This window comes from Passer domesticus, chromosome 8 (assembly GCF_036417665.1).
Source record: "Passer domesticus isolate bPasDom1 chromosome 8, bPasDom1.hap1, whole genome shotgun sequence".
Lineage (NCBI taxonomy): Eukaryota > Metazoa > Chordata > Aves > Passeriformes > Passeridae > Passer > Passer domesticus.
Window position 1 is genome coordinate 32621919 of NC_087481.1, and position 22968 is coordinate 32644886.

Consider the following 22968-nt stretch of genomic DNA (forward strand, 5'->3'; position numbering starts at 1 on the left):
AACAATCTGGGTGCAATCATTTTCTTCTGATCCAGCTCCTTTCCCCCGTAATCAGCACTCCGGGAGAACATATGGGCTTCCTCTGTCACTTGGCCTCTGATTTACGCCACGGTAAATCTCCCGGAGTCAACAGAACTCCCCAGGAGCCACACTTGGCTTCACTGCATGTGAGCAACTGCTGAAATTAAATGAGCACCTGTGTCACAAAGAGGTTGCCTCGTATGACTGTTCCTCGAGGTGGGGAGGATGTGTCAGTGACGAGGAGGTGCAAACAGCTCCACCCCACAGCCCCAGTGCACTGATGGCTGGGACAGCTGACGATCCACTTCCCTGAGCAGGTGCTTAAAGTCTCAAGTTGCCACCAAAAAACTGATCTGATCTAGGAACTTCGGAGGCTCTTTCAATTGTTAAGTGTATGTCTGTTTGGATAGGGAAGGTTAAACTTTTTCACAATATGTTAAGTAAGGAAGACATTATCAGGAGACCAACAAAGACAGCTTTGCAGAACTGCACTGTAGGTTTAAAACACAGGTTGGCTCTTGGAGACAGCTCCAACTTCCTCATCTAGTGGTGTCAATTCAGGTTTCAACTGCACAGTCAATCAGTTCAAATAGTCTCTGGCTGGGATTTCTGCTAATCTCTTCCTTCAGAGTCAATTCCTACTCTGCTTTCCTGCTACAACAGGTTATTTCTACTCCTACTGTTGGCAGACCCCAGCCAGGCAAAAGAAGCTAACAGGGTACAACCTTTCTCCCATAATTTGCATTCCCCATGCTACAATTGCTGAAGTTTTAGAGAAGTTGCATTTAGAGTTTTCTCCTGTCAAAACTTGTACAGGAAGAAAATAAAAATCACTGTGCTCTCCACTTGTAAAATGTGTACAGAGATAGTATGAATATTACACTGCACAGCATTTCCATATCAATCAGCTCCACTCAGAAACACAATATTCTCTGAAGATGATACCTACAACTTTCTATTACTGATCCTTGCATTTTTAAACCTTCCTGGATAAAAGAAAAAACAGCTTCCTAGAACAGCTTATGTCTAATCAGGTGAAAGGAAGTTCATGAAACCTGAAATTCACTTTGACTGTGACAACAGACAGTTTCTAGGAAAAGAGAGCAAACCTAGAGACTTTTTGTGACAGCTAAGCCAGAAAAGGTAGGGTTTAGTCTGCTTCATGAAAATCTGGGATGTTTCCCCTTATTCCCACTGCTTGGTTGGATGAATATATACCTTGCTTATCCCATGGCTGTCAGATCTGTGCAAATGCCCAGGGGAAATAGAACTACCTGTTCCTTGCTGCAGCAGTTACCAGACCTTAGACCCAGTATTGCCTGTGTACAAAGTGCATACACTCATGGTCTCAAGCAGCAGGACAGCAACAAGGATAGAAATAGCTCTCAGCATCCTGTGACCAACAGCAGGATGAGCTCAGGGAATCTCTCACTGACTGTGCTGAGTGTTTGGCATGGGAAATGGACACATCCCAACAGATCCCACCCCTCAGAAGAAAACAGGGCTGAGAAGGCAGCCATCTTCCCAGTCAGGTTCTTCCAGATGCATGACCCTGCTGTCCAGACCCAGTAAGAGGCTGCTCTTTATGGGAACCCTTCAAGTTGTGTGGGACCCTGGGAGTCTGACACAGCTCTTCACAGCTGCCCACCTCAGCAGATCACATCAGGCTTGTGGCACTTTCAGGTGGGTCAGAAAGTTGAGAAACTACAATCACAAGCTTACAGGCAGAAAAGCCATGCACATTATTCAAGGCTGAATTTCAGGATTAGCCATCTGTCGTGGTTTGACACTGGCCCAATGCCAGGTGCCCACAAAGGCTATTTGTTCACCCTCCCCTGCCACAGCTGGGCAGAGGAGAGAAAAAAAAAACCAAAAAAACCCAAACACAACAAAGGGTTCCTGAGTTGAGATAGGGAGGGAGAGAAACCACTGCAAGGGCAAAACAGTCTCAACCTAAAGTTGTAACATGAATTTATTACTAACAGAATCAGAAGATAATGAGAATTTAAAAAAGCCTTTAAAACACCTGTCCAGGGCAGAGAGGTCACCAAATTGCACCATCTGAACCACATTGTATCAGAGGTAGCAAGCAAAACAGGTTAGAGGTGTCAAATCTCCTGAGCAGGACTTCTGGATATGTAAATCCACAGAGCTCCTTTGAAGTCAATCAATGCTTATTGATATAAGCAGTAGAGCCAAGCTCCTCTGTCTCTAGGAAAAGGCCCTGATAACCACTTTTCCCTCAAGGGAAACTAGTTTTACAAATGTTTACATGCTTAAGTTATTGTGACAGAGATTTGGTAAACTGTGAACAAAAGCTGATTTACTCAATCGCCATGCCCCTATTGACCTTATTGAAATATCCTCCTGGTGAAAATCAATTTTTCATTTTTAAACCAGAATACTTAACTATCATCCACATTGATTTAAACCTATCTCAAACTGCAGTGATGTTGAACTCAGAAAAAATATGAGGCAGAAGTTATCCCTTCTGCAGTAAGCATTCTCACACTGTGCAAGCAGGGCAGGTTTTCCCATGGAAGGACTTTTCCTCAGGAAGGTAAACCAAGTATTTGCTGGACAGCATATGTATTATCCTAGGGGATATATAGCTTCAAAATTATGCCTTGCCATCTCTCTTGGGTAAAAATTACAGTTATGGTAATGTAGGGTAATAAAGTTATGGAGCACACAGCAGTGAGCTCCTGTGAGGTGAAGCAAGCAAGTGCCCTTCACCCCTGGAGCTCACCTGACCCAGAGAGAGAACAGCAGCAGAAGGGAGGTGCCTCTGCCCTGCCTGCACAGCCTGCAGTCACTGGATGTGGTCTGAGTACACCCCCAAGCTCTCTGCAGGCAGCAGGGCACAGAGACCACTCTCCAGTGCAACTAGCTCAAAAAGAGTTGTCTTTAACACCTAGTTGAGTTTTTTAATTCAAAGCTATTTGTTATGTTTTCTAATGATACATCAAATGCTCCAGCATCCATACTTTCTACCACATTAAGTAGGAAGTCACTGTGTTGAAACATATTAAAGTAGTGAGAAAGAAATATATAGATTTCAGGGCAAAAGAATTAAAAATCTGTTCTGTCATGCATTTTCCTTCTCTTCTTTCACTTAAGGATTTTACAGGGTTGGTTACTATCTTACTGACTGCATGTGTTCACATCAAATAGGAAAAAAAAATCCTCCACCCAAATATAAAAGGGAAGATTCCTTTGTCCCTTACTAATGGGATGAATATGTAAAATCCACGTGGACCAAGTCAGCCCACTGCATTCCCACATATCTGCAACTGTATTGGCTTGTGAGCTGAAAACCAGGCAAAAGCTCTCAACTGTTGATGAGTGCCTTGGAGATATTACAAGTGAAAATTAGGTCTCTTGTCTTTATTCATTTCTAGTTAAATATGCAATATCTTATCTATCACAGGTAGCAGAAGAACAACCACTGGCTCCCCAGGATAAAAACTTCTTTCATATTAGTAAGTATCCGGGAAAGGAACTGTTTTCTCAGTAAATTATACAGCTTTCTGCTGCTACAGAAAGGCTGGCTGCTTGTCTAAATAGAAGGATATTAAAAGCAGGGATCACAGAGTAAAATGTGTATTAGAATAAGCAGAACATATCTGGGGGAGGAGGATATCTATCAATCACATAAAAATACTGAAAATGAAAGCAGTGAAAGTTGGCAAAGCTGCTGCTTTGGTTTTACCACTTTGGAGCCATCATCTGTCAAAAGTCAGTTGAAGGAAAATTATAGTAATTGGTCACATCAACATTTCCTCACTCTTTGCTTACTCTGGCCTTGGCAAGAGAACGTTCCCACTGAGTCCATGTAACAACAGTAGTATTGGGTATTCCCAACCCTGGAAAAAACAATGGCTGATTGACATAATCCTTAAGAATGAATGAGGCAATCAAGAGAGCTGCTCTCTGCCAGAAAACAGCATCTTTTGTTCACCCTCCAAAACCTAGAACAGAACTGCCAACTCATGAGAATCCCCTCTTTTGCCAGTTCTTTGCCTTACTACATTAGCATGTCCCTCACCTCCCCCACTGAAAGCGGAAAATTAATTTTTAACATACACTTATTAAATCACCATTTAAAACTGCTGCTGAACTACTGTTTGAGGCATATTTTTCATAGTCCTCTTTAAAAAAAAAAAACAGACAAACAAAAAAAACCCCAAAACAACCAAAAACCAACAACAACAACCCCCCCAAAAAAGTAAAATTTAACAGCTAACTAAAATAATACAGAAGAATCTAAAGATCTTTGACCCATTCCAGTCTGAGGGAATTAACTACCATATTTACTAACCTCCCTATTCTCTAATCTTTGTGTAGTTGAAGACCCAGTCATGAAATAGAAGGATCAATAGCAGCTGGTGTTAACAGACTTTGTAGTCACTGTGGGCAAAGAAATATTAGCAGTCCCCCAAGGAAACTGCTGTTATCACTCAGCCATGTATTTAGAGTGAGGTGTTTCAGAACTTTTGTAAAACCATTTGGATTGCTGGATAGTTTTTTTAAGCAAAACTGTGTTTTCTCTTAATTCCTATGAGACCTTTATGTGCCTGTATTTAAGAATCCATTAACAGTACAAACAAAATAGGAAAATAAGTATGTTGAAGTAAAAAAGAGTTGTGAAAGACATGTTCTCCATGCAGTCAGCAGAAAATCTCAAAGTGAACAGAAGCCTTATTCTGCAACCCACTGATGTCCTTCTCTCCATTGCAGGTCCTCACATTTTTCTGCATTTAGCTTTCCCCAGATTTCCCAGCTGCACTAGACCAATGGCTCTTATGAGACCCAGCATAATCCAGCTCTGATTTTTTACAATACAACCAAATAACCAAATCCTCATTAATAAAGCCAGTAAAAAGGAAGACACTGTGCACTTCTCAAGTATCTAGCTCTTCATGGCAATTCTGGTTCAGGAGATTAATATGCAATCTGCTAATTTTTTTTTTTTACTAATCAGTATTTACTTAAGAACAACAATAGCACTTCCAAGGCCTTTTAAGTTTATCATACCACTGTGATGCTAATCTCTCTTAATGAAAACAAATTACTTCCACGAAGGATGAGTCTTTTGGGCATGATTCTGATTCTGTTTGCAGTGCTCTAATCCAGCAGCTGCAGCTAATGGGGTCTCTACTGATTTACACCCACCATCAGCATAAGCTTCTTTCCATTCACGGGGCATGTGGTGTTGCTGAAGCCCAAGTGATTTGGAATACAGCTGAGAGTACTCTCAGAGTCTTTCAGGTTTTTTGAACTTTTATATCATGCTGCTTCTGCTCACATAAGACAGAAAATGAAAGCACAGTGTACTTGTGTAGCGTAACTAAGCAACAAGGCACAGCAGGGAGACCCAGTTATCTGGTGCTAATCATACCCCAGGGATATGAAGCTCATGAATTAAGGGCCATTTTAACATTTAGCATATTTCTCTTAATTTAAAGGTAAAAATAAATTATTTCTATAAGCTGCTTTGATCCCTGGAAAATGTCTCCTGACATTAAATCCACTCCATCTGGCTCTCAAAGATTACTATGCCACATACTTGCCGCTCAAAACACTCAGTCCAGAGCACTAGGTGGTCCTCATCACTAACCCATTTCAAACATCCTAGTCCAGTCACCTCCTCCCAGACCTGGGCTCTGCACATCACTTCTGCAAGTCCTGAGCTAGCCCCAGAGGGCAGCCAGAGAGTTCCTGGTGCTGGACTGTAGGGCTGATAGAAGGCAGCCTTCATGCCCACAGGCATTTCAAGTTTAACTATCTCCAAGCAGTAAATGAAATTAATTAAAATGCCAATATGTAATTTATGACAGTCTGCTAAAAAGCTGCATTTCAGCTCTGTTGGTCATGGGAGCAGTCCAGAATTCCTGTGACAGGTTACACACCAGCATGTCTCTCTCCCACCAAAGTACAGCAAACAAAAACAGGCACAAGGGACTGCAAATGTAGCCTGGGCTCCTTTTGGCTCAGTTCAAATAGTGCCATCCTACCTTCTTATCACACATGCTGGGACCACAGGAGATCAGGGCAACGATGGCCTCACTCAGTTCACTGGCAGCATAAACAGAGCAGTGTCACACACACAGTGGCTGCAGGTGACAGCACCAAGCCTGAAACACTCTGTCAGTGCCATTATGCAGAACTTGTACTTAGCCATTCAGCGGACAAATATATCTTTTGAAAACTGTTTCACTTTTTACTTTATCCTGCCTCAAGGTAGCGGCTAAATGAGCTAGTTAACGCCTATGTTCACCTACTAGGTTGTTTTAGTTTATTTTGGTTTATTCAGTCTGCTCTACTCAGAGGACATCACCCCAGTAAGGTGGCATGAAAAAGCAGAGACAACACCAGTGCTGTGTGTAAGATCAGTGATCAAGGTTCTTCAGTGGCTGGACTCAAGCTGCAGCAGATGGCAGCTCTGTGGAATGGAAGTTTAATCTTTGAGCTCAGATATTAGAGACAGGATTGCCTACTGCTGGGCACAGACCTACACATGCAGCCAAAATGTTTGTTGCACAAGCAATGCCAGAAGGCAATTATCACAATTAGGTCATCTTTTTGACCCATTTTAAATGGACTAATAGCAGGGGTTATTATCAGCCTGTATCTTGTTCCAGCAATGATCTAGATCCTCCTGCCCACTAAGGATTCAGCACAAGCTGTGCAAGAACAGAGATAATTTTTGTCTAATTTATCAGAGTGCTGAGCTAAGGAAGAGGAACAGGGGACTGCAGGTAAGGAACAAAGGCACAATCCCAGGCCCAGGGGTGACCAAGGATCACAAATCAATGGCAGAGCTCTCTGCAAGGGCTCTTTCTTTTCATGACTGTATAAGTAATGGTAATAACAGCAGTTCATGGCTGCTGCTTCATTTCCTTGCACAATTTCTCATGGCATGTGGAATAAGGCAAGGGAACAAAGCAGTGCATAATTATCCTTCTCAATTTTAACACTGCCCTCCTGGGCAAGGGCTGATTCTCAGTGCTGGGAGGTTGGCTTTTTTGTTAGCAGTGGATACCCTGGAAGTGAAGACACCCAGAAGCACAAAACTGAGCTCAGTTGAACCAAGAGGGAAAACAAGCTGCTGCGCTTAGAAGCTCGTTAAAAAAAAAGTTTAAAAAAAAAAAAAGTAAAAAAAAAAAAAGTTACATTTCCCAGAGGCCCTAGGAGAGTGGATGCTGTTGCTCCTGCAGTGCCCCATGCAGAATTAACCACTAGAGGTTTGTCAACACCATCTCTGCCCTCACCCTTGTGTCACAGCTCTGTCTCCAGCACGCCACACCTCCTGCTCATCATCACGGGGTGCTCAAAAAAAAAGGGTTAATGCTTTCTGGAGCCTCAGGACAAAAGTTCCTCTGCCACTGCTGCACACAGGGCTATTAGTGGGCCCCTCCTTTAAGCTGATAGTGCAATGGAACTTGCTAATCCATTAACTGCCATAAAATCAGGCTGAATGGAAGATCAGCCAGTAAATCAAGAGGAAGATCTTGTTAGAGCCTAGGTATGGTCTTTAGTTTTTTTGGATTATGCAATTCCACTTCATGGATACACAAATTGCAGAGTGTGAATCATTAATATCCAATTTGGGGAAGCTACTGGAATGTAACTGCTGAGTAGGCAGATGAAAATATAAAGCTATCAGCAGTATACTAATTTTGTAGTGCTCCACACAGAATGAGCAGCAGTAGTTTACAGATACAAAACTCCCTTGCCTAGAGGGCCAGCCTTCCTTTTGCCTAGATTAATTCCAAAGAAAAGCCTAATACTATTTGGCACTTTTCAGATTAAAGTAATTTGTTTATTTGGAAGACTGAAGACTGTTTCCTTGTAGTGGCAAGTGAAAAGACAGCCTGAGAAACTGAGGTACCAAATGCATCACTTTGCATTTCTCTTGAGAGCACTGCCACTTAAATGCCACTGTTCACTACCTCAGATACATCCATGTTTTGCAAGGTATGGAAAAGACATAACAGGATACAGAGAAAAAAATCCTTCTCCTACTTTATGAGCCATTGTTCCTGGATATTATTGGTCTTCTGCCAGCATAAGTGTAGCAAAGATTGTTTTTTTGGCTGAGATTGATCCAATACAAGCAGGTGTCCCTGCACAGTCAGAGAACAACCAGAGATGCCAAGAGAAGCCTTGCTCTGATTGCATTTCATGGATTTGTACAAGGGATAGGCCAGCAATGTCTTACTGAACATTAAAATTAAAGATTCTCCAAGGAAATATGAACTGAAATGGAACTGGGCTTTTTACTTTTACTATCCTACTGTTTGCCATCTGTTATTTGATGTCCTGAATTTTTATTTAAACCCTGTTTGACAAACAGAGCAGATAGAAGCGAAATTAGAAGTTAAAATGAACACAGGCTCTCACAGAAATCTCATCTGTATGTCTTCATCTACATTGATCTTATGCAGTGGTTCACAAACCTGACGTTGTCATAAAAAAAGCATCAAGTGTGAAAGTCAACCTTAAAGGAAGCTTTTGCTTAAAAAAATTCTGGATATTCTGGGAGGAAACATTATCCTGTTTTACTCCTCATCCAAAAACATTGCAGAAGACAGCTGTTTCCTTCTAAATTTTTACCATGCTGCACTTCAAAGATATTTCAGGAGCACTTTTTGTGGTTTTACAAGCATATTCTTAATATAGATAGTTTTCTCAATCTCTCCAGAGTAGATGCACAGCTTTAACATCCCTCAATTCACCTGAAGAAGTGGTTCACCTCAATATCTCACAATAATGAGCCTAATATTTTTGTGTTAAGGTTTCTTTGGGACACATTTATTTCTTTCAGTACTTTTTGAGAAAGTTATTTTCTTATGTGAAAGGTGCCTGGAAAGTCTTACACAAGGTTTGGAGCCAGCCTCCCCACCTGTGAGCACAGCACCACTCAGATGAGAACCTACTTTCTTCCAGGTTCCTGTTTCAGGAAAATGTAACTCAGACTAATCTGAAATTAATACTTGGGTGCTTCATACTTCACTGCAAACTACCATGTTCCTCAAGAGAGCTGCCACATGATGATTTTCAGTTGAGATGGGTACATTTTACAGAGCTGGGCAGCCATCCCAAAAACTGCTTTTCATGTAGATTTACCATTAGCTATCACACAGTAAAATGATAAAGAATGCTGCTCTGGCACATAAGAATTTCAGTTTGGAAAAGCCTCAGAAACAGCTCTTTAGCAATGGTGTTAATGGCCCCCAAAATACATTTCAGTACTGAGCTGTGGAGCTAGGAGCTCCAATCCTGTATCATGAGATTAATGCCCCCTCTGAAAAGAACTGTACATTTTTCTTGCTTCATCTATTGTCTGTCTTTTATATTGGCTTAAAAAAATAATAAACCCACACATTACTTTGAGGGAAAGTAAAGCTGCAAAGAAATAAGAAAACCAGCTATTACCTTTTTTGTGTGTGCATGAAATGGAATCTATCTTACAAAACCTTGCACTGGAGATGACCTTGTTTGTCTTACTAATTTCTCCAACTTTGTTTCACTTAAGGAGTATGAAAATCAAATTCTTTTTGCCTGGTAACAAATAACCAACAGCAGAAACCCTTATGAGGGTTGTGTCAGGGGAAATTGATAGTGGACTGAGTGAATTTCCCTAGTGGAACAGCACATCAATGACTCATTCAAATTGTCACCTGAGACCCCTAAAAGTCAGTCCAGTGTCAAACATTCTCACTCCCTCTCCTCAAGGAAGCTTGTTTATGGTTAGGTCCTCATTACCCTTCCATTAACTTTAGGCTGACAGCCCAGCCGACATAATCCAGTTAGTAACAGTAGAGATCCATCAATACCTCAGGCATCACCCTCATTTGGGCTTGCCCTTCTAGTGCAAGTCCTGTATTTTAAAAGGAAATTACACTGTTATGTCTTTTTATCATTATCACTAGCCAGATATGAGCAAAGTTATATATGAAAAAAAGAAAAAAAACCCCCAAAACGTTATAGAAAACAATAGTGTACTGCATTTGGCCAAGAGATCTCAAATCAGCCCCTGTGCAGCCCAGATTGTTTGCAGATTTAAATCCTTTTGCACTCCATGAAACCAGCTATGGATTTTAGCAGTACCCTTGTCAGTGAGCTTTAGAGGTTCAAATGAGATCTGGCGTTCCCAGAGCTGCCAGGATTTGAATTAGCAATGAACACAAACTCCAGCCTCGGTGATTTACATCTCATGGCAAATGAGAGGCAGAGCCTGTGCTCCAGGCTGAGCCCTGGTGCGTCCCTCAAGGCCAGTTCTGCCAGGAAGACACTGAGAAGTGTGGAGGCAGAGCGTGAGGAGCTGTGTGAGTTACACACACTGAGCTCTGTTCAGCTCACTCTGGAGCTGCTGAGCTGAGAGCAAGCTCCGTGGCCACATCTCCACAGGCCACATCTCCTTTTCCTTGATGACTGTTCTTCCCCCTTCTCCACAGCTTGCCGTACACCACAGAGGAGTTTCTGCTCCCTGAGGACACAGACCTTGTCTCTGTGCCAGTCAGTAAGCAGGTAAAATGAACTGCTTTCATTCCCAGATGACCATGCCCACCCAATGGCACAACCACGGCCATCATCTTCATAAAAAGCAGCAGATCTTCCTCCAGTCAGGGGAAAAAACTAAGCTCTCTTTTAGGAATAATCTCAATATTCTGTAATTGCTGAAATCCCCAGAAAAGTTCACCCTACTGCTTTCACTTCATATTTGCTCACTGTGCACACCAACTACAGCCAAGAACACACACTCACTACTTAATCTACTACTTGTCATCCAGGAACAAGAGCTACATTTTCTGTCTACCTATTTATGTAGTCAAGCAGCTTTTTAATTTTTCTCAGTTATTCCCCTGCACTAGGAACTCAGGGACACTTTTGGTTGTGCTCCCAGCCCAAAAGAAGCATCTAGATTCTGGAAAATCATTAGCATGCTTTGAAATTCAGACTCCTGGAGTCATACATCACCCACAATAAAGTTTCTTTGCTTTTCAGTTTTCTGCCACAATGACTTTAATGCTCTTTTAACACTCTGATGGAATAGATATTTGCCAGAGTGTTGGCACTGGAAATGGATACAGCCTCCCATGTAAATTGTGGGGAGGAGGAAGAGGCTTTTTAGGCAGATGCAGGCTTTGAAGTATGTCAAGCACTGTTGGACCAATGTACCTGCTAGTGCACTGGGGATGCCTAAAATCAGCTTCATCCCCCTTTGCTGTTGTAGCATTTTGAGATAAATCCTTCTGATGAGCTCTGAGGGTAATGCTACAGAGCAGTACAAACTAATATTCTGTGCTGTTTCTGCAGTCCTTGTGGTAAATGATGAATTATCAGTTTGCCATTGAAATGGCTCTTCCTGGGCTATCTCATACATGGCTGCTGGTTCCTAAGCCCAGTGTTACCCTTCCTTTCACCTGCAAAGGCAGATGCAAGTAACACTGTGGAGGGCTGCTAGTAAGCCTCAGCTATCTTCATCTTGGCTATTGTAAGATCCCAAGGCTGCACCCCAAGAAGAGCAGAGTGCAAGATGTGTGTACTGCACACATGCACAGCATTAATTATAGCAGCACTTCTCTCATTAATCCTTTCTGACCCTGGAGGTTATTTTCCACAGGATACTGCTTAGAAATTCCCTTCCTCCTTGTCACTGTCCTCTTACACTGACAAGAGCTGAGAAAAGCTCCTGCTGTGTTCAGAATGCTAATAATTGCCTGAGTTATCAATCAAAACAGATGGAGACAAAAGTAATCAGCATCATCAGAATATCTCTATGATACAGCAAGGAGGCATTCTGAACTCTGCCCAAATGAATGGGCCAAGCTGAGAGCTAGCTGGTGCCTGAGAATTACACTAATGTGATGTGACATTTGCTCAAAGCCAAGTCCTTCTGTTAATGAGTTTCTGAGTTCTCACGGCAAAGTCACAGCTATTGTTCAAGGTTCAGAAAATCTGCAGTTGGCAGGTCAGAATAATAGCAAAAGTGAAAAGAAACAACAGTGAAATGCCAAGGAAAAGGAAATCAGAGGAAGTGAAGTATAACTTTCTGGGGGTTTTGAATTCAAAAGACCATAGGAGTGTGTCTCTGCAGACACATCTCAAGCAAGCTGACTCAGTCTTCTGGACCAGCACTTCACTTCAAACATGTCATCTGTCCCCATGCCTTAGTGTTTGGCTGGATTAGGCAGCACTTTGTAGCAATTCATTTCTGTGTGCAGCAAGGGCACACTCATGCCCTCCAACATAATCATTTAACCAAGCCATGTTTTAACAGGAGCCATCAGTCATTTAGAGAGCATCACCTCAATTTGGGCAGTGCAAAGATCTTCAGGAGTCAGACTTCCAATGCATCCAGCAAATGAAAAGGTTTATTTACCTGTTCATTGACTTCCTTAAACATTGTGTTTTGTTGTCTCAGATTACACACATTACACTGTACTAGTCTCTTTCTAGTGTACCAATTTCCCTCTCTCGCTCAAGGCATAGTTGCACTCATGTTAATGGATTTGAAAAGAAAACAATTATATAATTTAAAAATAAAACTGGTAATTCAGGTCTGTGTTAGCTTAGTTGATTCAGTAGAAGTGGCTGTCAAAACCACATCATTCCTAGGCTGGCTGTTAAAAACTTTAGCAATCGCTGAGCTCCTGTGCTGCCTCTCCCCAGTGGCCACGCTGGCCAGGGCTGACTGGGTCCCTGTTCCACAACCTGCAGAGCCTCTCAGGCTTCAACCCGAGTGTCTCCTGTGGCAGCAATGGGGAGGGGAGAGCAGAAATAGTCCTTGCTGATCTCAGCCCACCTGTTGCTATCCCCAACTGCTGCCTCAGTATAATTTGACAATAGTTTGACAGCTCTTATTAAATGTGCAAAACGGATTTCTCAAGTTGAATTGAAGCATATAACTAAGAAAAGGATCCTTAAACACTCCCTAACATCTCCAGACAGCTTAAGGATTTAGCTAGACACTGTCAAAGTACCTGAAAATCCTCTTCCATTCACATAACATTGCTGAAGAGTTAATTTCTGTACTAATTTTTAACTTCTTTCCCCTCTTTGGATTATTTATATGTTTTGATTAGTCCAAGATCACTCCCTCTGATATAATGACACCACAGAAAGAGAGCGAAAAAAAGGAAGAAAAGAGGTTTTTTTTTTAATGTGTGTGCCCTTGCAAATGTACAATACAAACAAATAAAAGTAAAGAAATATTGCTACGGGTAGGAATAGAATTTAGACAGAGATTCAGAGAAGAATGGTGGAAAAAATTATACTGGATGTGTCCTGCTTTAGCCATGACTTGTAAGCATCAGGTTAATTTGTGGTTTCCAGTTCTCTGCTCTGGCTGTTGGAAGGGGTCCAGCAGCCATGCCCCCCACCAAGCATTTTAGGTTTGGCTGCCTAGCAGAACATGACACGACTCCATTTTGCAAGGCAATGCTCAGGAAATGTCTTTACAGGCCTTGAAATAACTTTAACACTAGGGTTTGCCTTCAGCCAAGCAAGTTAAAGTCCTTCTAATTATACATCTCTAAATTTATTACTCTCCTCTCCTGTAATGAAAGAAGAACTAGGAAACAGCTTTTCACTTTTAAGGAAAACCTGGTTTTTATATTAGGTAGATTATTAATTTAATTAGCTATTCACACAGCACTTAAAAGACAAAGATATAAGAACTTCAGGAGATTTGAAACGATAAAGTGCAATATAAAGGTGAAACCAGTTGCATTCAGATTAGCACTTGTCAAATCTTCTCTCAAAAATAGGTGCTAGAGGCACCCATGCTGTCCCATCAAAATAAAGGCTGGCCTGAAGTCATGCCAATGCACATCTCCATGGCAATCATTCCATTTGGGATTGGCTCACCTAAGGGAGGGAGCAACAGGTGCAGAGGGAATTGTGGGGCTGTGTTCTGTGCCTAAGAGCACAAACTGAGCTGTGCAGGAGAGGCCTGAAGAGCTCCCTGAATCCCCCTTGACAAAAATTCCTGTTGTTGCTTTCAACATGCAGGGGCTTGGGCAGCTCAGGGATTTGTGATTGTCACCAAGGGCACTCATGGAAAACAAACAGAATGGCCCTTTTCTGAGCAAAGTTAACTGAACAAAGCAAAAGGTGAAAAAGCCACATGAAAGCTCCTTGAAACATTACAGTTCACATTTAGGACTAAACCAGATTTTATTTTTGAAGTAATTCAGAGTGAGATAGTAAAGAAGAATACTGTGACTTAGTTTCTCAAGCTGTGCTTCAGACATTTATGAATTTTATGTACCCAAACCATGAATTTTAACATATCCAAGTCACTGTGTAACTTTTAGATAATTTCAAGTCTAAACTATTAGATCTACAGTATTTAAACTATAAGTCTCAGATCTTGACTATCAAGTACAATCTTCAAAGTGCTATTCCCATATCTCATTCAGTGGATAGCTTAAAAAAGAACTTGCATTAGCTTCCAAGAGCTTCAAATTACTTGGGCAATTTCTGGACTAACAGGAAAAAGGCAAAATTTGTCAGACTAATGATTCATTGTGAATAATTCCCCTACTGCTGCCAGAAATAGAGTGGCAAAACCCCCCCAAACCCTCAGGCAAGATGCAGAAAGCTTATGTGCTGCCCAAATTCTGCTCTGATGTGTGTCACTATTTATCTGACAATTTTTACGGACACTAAATGAATTTAGAAGTGGAAAGGTAAAAAGGAATGGGGTGGCTTCTGACAAGTTTTGGAAGTTAAAAAAAAGAGAGGAAAACCAGCTCTTTTGTGTAAAAATACCTGTGCTACTTCAAATTAACAACATCAAAAGAGGTTAAAAATAAAAATATTTTCCTGTTACATTTTGAATATAAGAAGAAACAATTCATGACATCCTTTATTCACATTTGAAGCTTAAGAACATATGCATTCATCCTATTTTCTTCCACAAACCTAACTGCCCAGCTAGGTTAGAAAACAGATCATGCTGAACGAGATGTACTCATTGGAGTATTTTAAAGCAGAACTTGATTCACACAGATCCTCCCAGGCTGTGCTTCCAAGAAAGAGATGTTCTCCTATTTACTCACTGAGTGGGAGTCCCAAGATAACATGACACATGCCAGTAGTTGACATCCCAGGGGGGTTAAACCACTATCAACGTTCATAGCTCAGCCCAACACAAAATGCCAAGCACGATATAACAATTAAAAGAGTCCAGGAACTACAAAACATCATTAAACCAGAACAAGCATTAAATTCCCAACTTTTCTACTTTTATTTTTATGTTACTTTCCTTCAAGTTGAAAAGTGTGGTAACTCTTTGAAGTCCTAAGAGTCATTATTTAAAAATTCGCTGCTCCCTTTTCTAATTGGTTTTTCTGTTCATGAAAAGTCAATTAAAAATCCCACAGATCACATTTCCAGCTTATCTGGCCAGCCCAGGGAAACAGTTTGGACATTGTGTCACTCTCTTTTATTATTTGCCTGCCATCCATTGTTCAAAACAAAAAATCTAGTAAACCCAAAAATCCAAAGAAGCAACAACCATGGCTCAATCAATCTCTCTGCCGTTATCATTCCACCTCAGCTTTTATGTATCATTAAATCTTCCACACTTTTAACATGTAGGCTCACTATTACAGAGCAACGATACCACAAAAGTAATGCTTCTGAAATAAAAGCAGTACAACAGGCACTCCCTTTGAATGTTTTTTCCTAGTGTAAAGCTACAAATTTTGGAGGAGAACAGAATATTCACCTCAATACTTGTTGATAGTCAAAACAGTGTAACTATTTGTTAAAGCTTTTGTATAAAACACCAGCATCTCCATATGTACAATTGACAGAATAATTCAGACCTGGATGCTTATATAATTCTATCATTCTTTTTTTCTTTTTTTCTCCTGGGGGATATTTAGTCATAAAAAAACCCCCCACACTCTAAACCAACTTTCACAACCTTTCTTTTATACATAGACAAAACTATTGATTTCATGACTGTTAACTGGTAAAGAAATATTTTAAGAAGAGGTTAAAGCACTGCTAAAGAACATCTTTTTGATGAGGCTCTTCCTTCCAGGTGGTTGTGACCACACAAAGAAAGCTCATAAAAGCATTTTTCCAGTCTACTCCCCATTTTAATCAAAATCAACCTGATCCAGATAACAAAATGAAATCAGTCTCTGTCCAAAGGATTTAACGATCTATAGCTCTGCATACTATGAAACATTAAATAAACTTTTAAAAGCTTTAAAAATAAGGCCTAATAAAACAGCTCTTCTGAACATTTCCTTGATGAAAGAAAGATATTCAACATCATTGACAAAAGTAGTGAACAAAAATATATATTTTCAAAATGAAACCTACTAAATTTCTGATTTTAACTTCTTCAAAATTTTATCAATTTCATTTGAAATAAACACCACAAAATAAGAAAAAGAAATATTAGGTTTCAGGATGAATGAAGTTTGGAGATTTTCCCTATATAAAATATTAAAACATTTTTCATGTGATTTTCATTTGAAAAAATGCATCTAGTATTCAAAAAGACACACAATGAATATTCTCAGACTCCTGTAGCCTCAAGTGAACGTCAACACTCCCAGAGTACAAGTAAATAAATAAAGAAAACATGACTGAAAACAGAATCCAGACAATTCCTTTCCTACCAAAAAACCAGCAAACTTCAAAACATTTTTAAGACACAGGAATCCAACAGGGACTATCTCTGCTTTCAGATGCAATTGAGTTGTAGTGGAAGAAGGGGAGACAAACTTTCCTTTAGACACTTAAAATAAATAAATTCCTTTAAAAAGGAGAGTTTGCACACTGCTTTCCATATTAAAAGTGATCTGTTTCAAGAGGAGACTAAGAAACAGCACAACTACACACATCCTAGCTTTCATACCTTCCATAGCACTGAAGCAGCTCCATGTCTTCTGGGAAGATGGATTTGGTGGTTTGTCCTCTGTCCTGAAAAGAACTTTTCCACAAGGATGAGCTTTTCCTCTCAGGATGAATGTGCTACATGAAGCAAAGGGGAGGCTGAAGCCCCAGTACTGGTGGTTTTAGTCCTGCAAAGGGGAGGCAGGCATTGCTTTTCCCAGGATGCTCTCTGACCAGCTCATTTTAGCACAGGTGAGTTCATTTAATTAAAACAAGGGCAATTGAAATGCCCACTTAGAATATGGCCCAATGCCTCCTCCACTGAAATCTGATGCCAGAGCATTTGCTGTCTCTCAGCAGCTGTGCAACACTGGTATCAAAACCAAGATGCTGGTGTGAAGAGGCAAGAATGTGATAATCAATTTGAGTTACTGCCTAGAGCTTGTAATTTCTACTCCTGATCTTGCAGAGAAATCCATGATGTTGGACATCACACCTTAAGGAGAGTGTGTTGCAGGAGGGGCAAATTAATTTTCAGTAGGGGTTTCTGTACTGCACTGAAAAGATGCATTTGCAAGCCAGCCTGTCCTGAGTTGTACATTTTATTACCTTGTTGTTGTTGTGGTTGTACTCCCACAATCTAGAATATAACAGGGGGATATCCTCCAGCCTCTGCCATGTGTGGGGCTCATGTGTGCTGGAGACATCAGCTGTTAGCTGAGCCTGCCTCATTTTGTGCTGCATAATGACTTTACAGCAGAGGGATGGGATCCACTCAGAATTCCTTGTAGTGCTCTTACAGATTTCATTGCTTGTAAATTCAGGCAAGCAGTGGCTGTGCTAGATGCCAAAGTGCTTTGTGCCACTGCAGATCTGGGCTACAATAAACAGCAGAGGTGTCCAGTTCTGCCTGCCCAGGCTCACTTGAAAGAGAGAAATCAAGTGTGGGTTTGCCATTATCTCTCCCAGCTCTCTCCCAAGTCATTAAACAAATGCGACTTTTAGCCACAAAATAGACACAAAACACAGGTGTAGCAGTTTTGCAGTTTCTGAAAAAGCAGTTTTGCAGGCATGCCTTGGAATAGCCTCCCTTGCTTATGAGCATGGCAGAGTAAATAAGCCAGCTGTTTTGATGCTGAGTTTTAGTTTCCTACAAAACCCAGTCTGCTGGGCTGGCCAAATCCACTCATCACCTATCTCTGATGGGCTTTTCCTTTCCTTCATGGCTTTTCCACACGCAGTTACTTCCCCTAGGTTTGTAAGGTGTGGATTCACACAAAAAAAGTGCACGAATATTTAGTGCAGTGCTCTTATCCAGCTGTTTAAGGGCATTTTCACCTGTGTTTTCACCAACATCTGTGACACCACCAACCCCTCCCTTCAGTCAGAAGAACAAAGTGAGGGGGTTTCAGCTCCTCCCATGCCAAGGGATGGGCACAGAAGGCAGAGGTTTATGCTGCACTCTTAGGGTGAGGAGCAGCGGCTCCGCAGCAAGCACTGCCCTGCAGCTGTGTCCCAAACAGGCTGGCTGCTCAGAGCACGCAGAGCAGGCAGGTGGGATGGGTGCCCACAGCTCCTGGAAAATGGGGATTCATTTTTAGGGCAGCAAAGTGAATGCCCTGCAGCTCCCCTCCCCTCCTTGTGTGACCCATGTGAGCAGCACGGGCAGTCCAGCTGGGGCAGGCTGTGCTTTGATGCCTTCACAGGGTGGGATCTTCTCTGCTGGCCCTCTCCAAGCCATGGGGCACTGCTCAAAGCAGAGCTCTGAAAGCCTACAGCAGAGGCAGTGCTGTGCTAAGAGATGCAGGGTATCAGTTCCCACTTATCCCAGACCTCGGGGACAGCTAGGAGCTGTCTCTGAGCTCCTCGTCTTCCAGTTTGCACATTGCTTTTCCCTGTCAGTCACCAAGAGACAGCAGGAGCTAGAAGGAAGAAGTTTTTTCCTACTCATATAACCACACAATTTTGTTTCCAATCTTGCTTCCAAATGATCAAGAACCCTCACATTGACTTCTCAGGGATTTTTAGAAACCACTCCTATTAGGGACATCAAATCCTATGTACTTCTCCTCCACTAAGATCTTCAGAGAAGCAACTGTACTTGCAGCTTCAGTTTCCCCATTATCAGGTAGGAGACCAATTAGCACAGACTGTTGTACTTTCCAAAATACGTGGGTGTCATAGATCACAGCAGTTTATTCTGTTAGATCCCAGAATTCAACCTTTGCATTTCAGCCTAGAGGACAGTGTTTATGAAGCCACAACAAAGATACAGGACAGCTCCACTTGTTACTGTAGTTGAGATTTGGAGAAAAGAGAGCTTTGTTTGTTACAAAATGGCATCCACAGAAGAGCCACAATAGACCAGGCATGTTCTTGAAGACAAATGCAGAGATAGATAAGGATCTATTCATACAAAAGAATCAAATAGATTCTATTAGGAAGTCAGTAAAGATGGTATCTGTCAGAAAAGAACAGTGCTTTTGTGCTGAAGAGATGAGTAAGGAATTTGTAGACCAGGAAAATGAGGAAGAAATAGCAATGAGTCCGACTGGGAGCTGCTATTAGGGAAATAGTCTCTTCATGGGTCCCCAGTCAAGGCCCTAGGAACATCTGCTTTATGTCTCCTGAGCTTAACAAACACATCAGTGATCGCTGCCTTGCAGGCAGGAGCAGCTACAAAACCTAAAGCAAGGGGGTGGGGGAAAAGCAGAGAAGCAGCAAAAGTGAGATTGGTCCAGAAATGCTTCCCCATGGGAGGCCTGAGCAGACAGCCCCAGGTGGTTTGTGCTGTCCTGGGAAAAGATCAGGTGGCCAGCAGAGAAAAGGGTTTGGAGGGAAGCTGGGCTGGCACATCCTCTAGAGTATGAGGCAGTGATGTGACTGCACATCACTGTGTCTCCCCCTGGAGAAGGAAAACTGCTTTTTTCTGCAGAGAGAATAAAAGCCCCTGTGCAATTTTCAAGCCTTAAGACCCTGACCCTGTCCTAGACATGCCTGGAAAGTTCACAGTATCCAGGTCTTTTTAAACCTTAGCTGTTCTATGGAAACAATGATCTGTCTCATGGGTGCCACAAACAACCATGGCTTGTGTGATATAACCCTTTTTCCAGCAGATGCTGGAGAATATAAATAATTTCAGCCAATGGACAACTGCCAAGTTATATCTGGTGTGGTGTTGGCACTAATCTGAACTGTTGTTTTTTTTTTTTTTATCTGGTGGCCTACAGGTGAAAATCTCTGCATTCCCCTACACTGAGCTATCCATTTGCTCAGGTTCAATATTTTATGTTCCCCTTGGTGTTGGTGTTCATGCAATATTTAATGGACGTGTCCAACGCTTTGCAGATCACAGCATATCATGTATTTCTGCAGAAATAATGCAAAACGTGACCACATGAAAGATCTAATACCATGCTTGTAAAATTCATGCTTTTATTGCATGGTGGAATGAACCCTATAGAATTATAAAACAACATGCCTTAGTGCAGAGAGGCTAAGCCAGAGTGCAGCAACTCTAGTTTGCATTTAGTGTTTACATCTGAGTTTTGTGGAGTCCCTGACCCCAAACTGGCAGATTCAACTTGACATTTTGCTTAAACATTACAAGAAAGGACTTGTAAGGGGGAACAACAACATCCACTGCTTGCTCAGAAGAAAGGGGTTAGCAATGAGAGTTATGCTCTGGTTACATTTTTATCACAAACCAAGGTTGTGGTTCCCATTCAAATTAGTAAGAATTCAGCAAAAATCTCTCCAAAAGCAATTTTATGATGCTGTGATTATTCTTTCATGTTCTTACTCCCTTTGTGATTATGATCATCACTGGCTCCAGGCAGCTGAGAAAGGATTTGTTCAACATCATCTGTTGGAACCACTTTTGGAGGAAAGGCAAGACTTTGATTACCTTTTTTCATTTTATTGTACAGAAAAGCATGCTCTTCTACAAAAAGTTTAGATTTTTGCCCAAACTAATTTTTTTTTCTAGCCAGACCTTTCAAAATTTTGCATCTGACCAAACCAAAGTAGCAGATTTGTCCAGTGAAATTAAAAGTACAAATGTTGGTTAGCATGTGCAAAAAGATCCCCTGCAAAATCCCACCTTTTTTCTTTTTTTTTTTGCTAAAGAGACCAGAAAACCCTCATATATATCCTGGATACATTTAATTCCTTTCTATGGAGCACTGTGAAAGAAGATAATCCTACTGCTTTCCCTGCATCTATGTTTGTGCTTGGTTTTCTATTTTCCTGTTTTTAATTAGCTATAAAATTACATACGCTTTTGTAACAAGAAGAATTTGGTTTTGTCTTCCAGAAAAGAGTTACCATCAAGACTACCATTATGGCTATGAAGTCCAGGGAGTAGGAATGACAAGGAATAGAATGGAAGAGATATAGCTCCTTTACTGCTCATCCCATAAATCCACTGTTCATATTTTTTCCCCAAACCAACAGAGTAGCTGTAATTGAAATGATTTTAATTTTTTTGCCTTAGTTCAGTTACAGCAAAAAGCTGTTCTCTGTTAAGTACTGACAGGTGCTTTTTTCAGTGAAATAGCACATTGTAGGCAGGAGGGCAGCCAGGGCAGAATGAATTGCACTGCTTCTCTGATCTGAGGGGAGAACCCTTTTTTCCAGCAGGTTTTAACCTTCAGTGGGTAACATTTTATTTACCATGCTCTGTACACAGAAAATGTGATGCAACATTAATTTTCTGTGCTTCTTTCTCTGTGGGCAGATACCCATTTTCCAACAGCCAAGCAGCAAACAAAAGAAAAAACAGTGAACGTCTAAACCCTTGGAGTTAGTTAAAAACTTGGTGGCAGAAAGAAAAGAATCAAAACCTTCACTTCATCCCAAAAAACCCTAACCAAACAAAAACCCACTGGCTTGACAGAGTCACAGAAAGGAATTCCCCCAGCATGTAAGCTATAACAAACCCAGGGTTTATGCAGTACAGGAACACTAACAGCACATTTAGTGAAAATGTATACATTGCACTAGGCCACAGTATTTGCTGCTGCACACGACAGGAGACTAATCTACCTCTTGTAATAGCAAGTGCTAAACACAGAGGAAGATTTTGTCACCCAAAGCAACTGTAGTAGTAATAACACAGCAGAAGTATGAATGCTGATGCAAATCCTAACTGTAAAAACCTATTTGCAACAGCGAGTGAAGTACAGAAGAGCTAACAAGGCCATTAAGAGGATGTCATGCTAACCTTCTTCCAGTCTTCTCACAAACCTTTCTCAGCCAGCTGTCTCATCTGGCAAGCACAACCAGAATTCAGCTCCTGCTTTCGGTGTGCTGACATGAGATCTTGGTTTCCTGGAAATATCTTTCTGAGGATCTGTGAAGCAAGAAAGCACATAATCCCCCAGGACCTTCGCTGGCCAGCCCTTCAAGCAGTGTGGGCAGGAAGATGGGGTGTGTGTAAGGAGTCAGACAGCAGCTCTGTTAGGGAATAAACACCCGGCAGCTTTGCTGTGCTGCAGGAGAACAGAACTGCCTCCACAGAGTTTAGGAGTGTGTCTGTTCCCATCTACTGACAGCCAGTCCAGGGAGAGAAACCTTAAATAACTTCTCAGAGAAGCTATGTCCTGAGACAGCAGGGACCCACAGGAGCATTCCCATAGGATAGTGGCTAGTTGATGAGTATTAGCAATGATTCCATTTGATGCTATATAAAACCTAGGCCTCGGAGGACAAACCATGGTCATATAATTGTGGAAAGCGAGATCTCTTTCCCCTTGCAGTAAAGGATCATGTAATTATTGCAAGCACAAATTAAAATTTAAATAATTGATAATATTATTACTAAAGAGCTATATATAGCAATGTCAAGAGGCCTAGAAAATCTGTCTGTAATTGAATTAGGCGTGTCTAAGGAGCAGCACTAAGCAATCTTCCCACACACATACCCAAAACAAACAATGCCTGGCCGAGACATCCCTAGCACAGGAAATGGTGTGGGAGAGAACAGAATGGTGTTAAATAAGGAAGGCCTGAGCTGTTTTCAGAAGAGCCACAAGCTACATGAAGGTAGGGATTTGTGCCATGCAAAGCAGAGGA

At 41.4% G+C, this 22968-nt stretch overlaps 2 long non-coding RNA genes across 3 annotated transcripts in view; both read left to right on the forward strand.

The window, feature by feature from the left end:
- The window catches only part of LOC135306395 (uncharacterized), an 82378-nt gene that overhangs the window by 21579 nt on the left and 37831 nt on the right, over window positions 1–22968 (forward strand). The gene's annotated exons all lie outside the window — the stretch shown is intronic.
- Window positions 281–4900, forward strand: LOC135305853 (uncharacterized). 2 transcript variants are annotated; one of them, XR_010366835.1, is made up of 3 exons: window positions 281–338; window positions 3452–3503; window positions 4762–4900. It is a non-coding gene; the product is annotated as an uncharacterized LOC135305853 (long non-coding RNA). The 2 variants fall into 2 exon arrangements; XR_010366834.1 differs by lacking the exon at window positions 281–338 and adding an exon at window positions 1020–1164.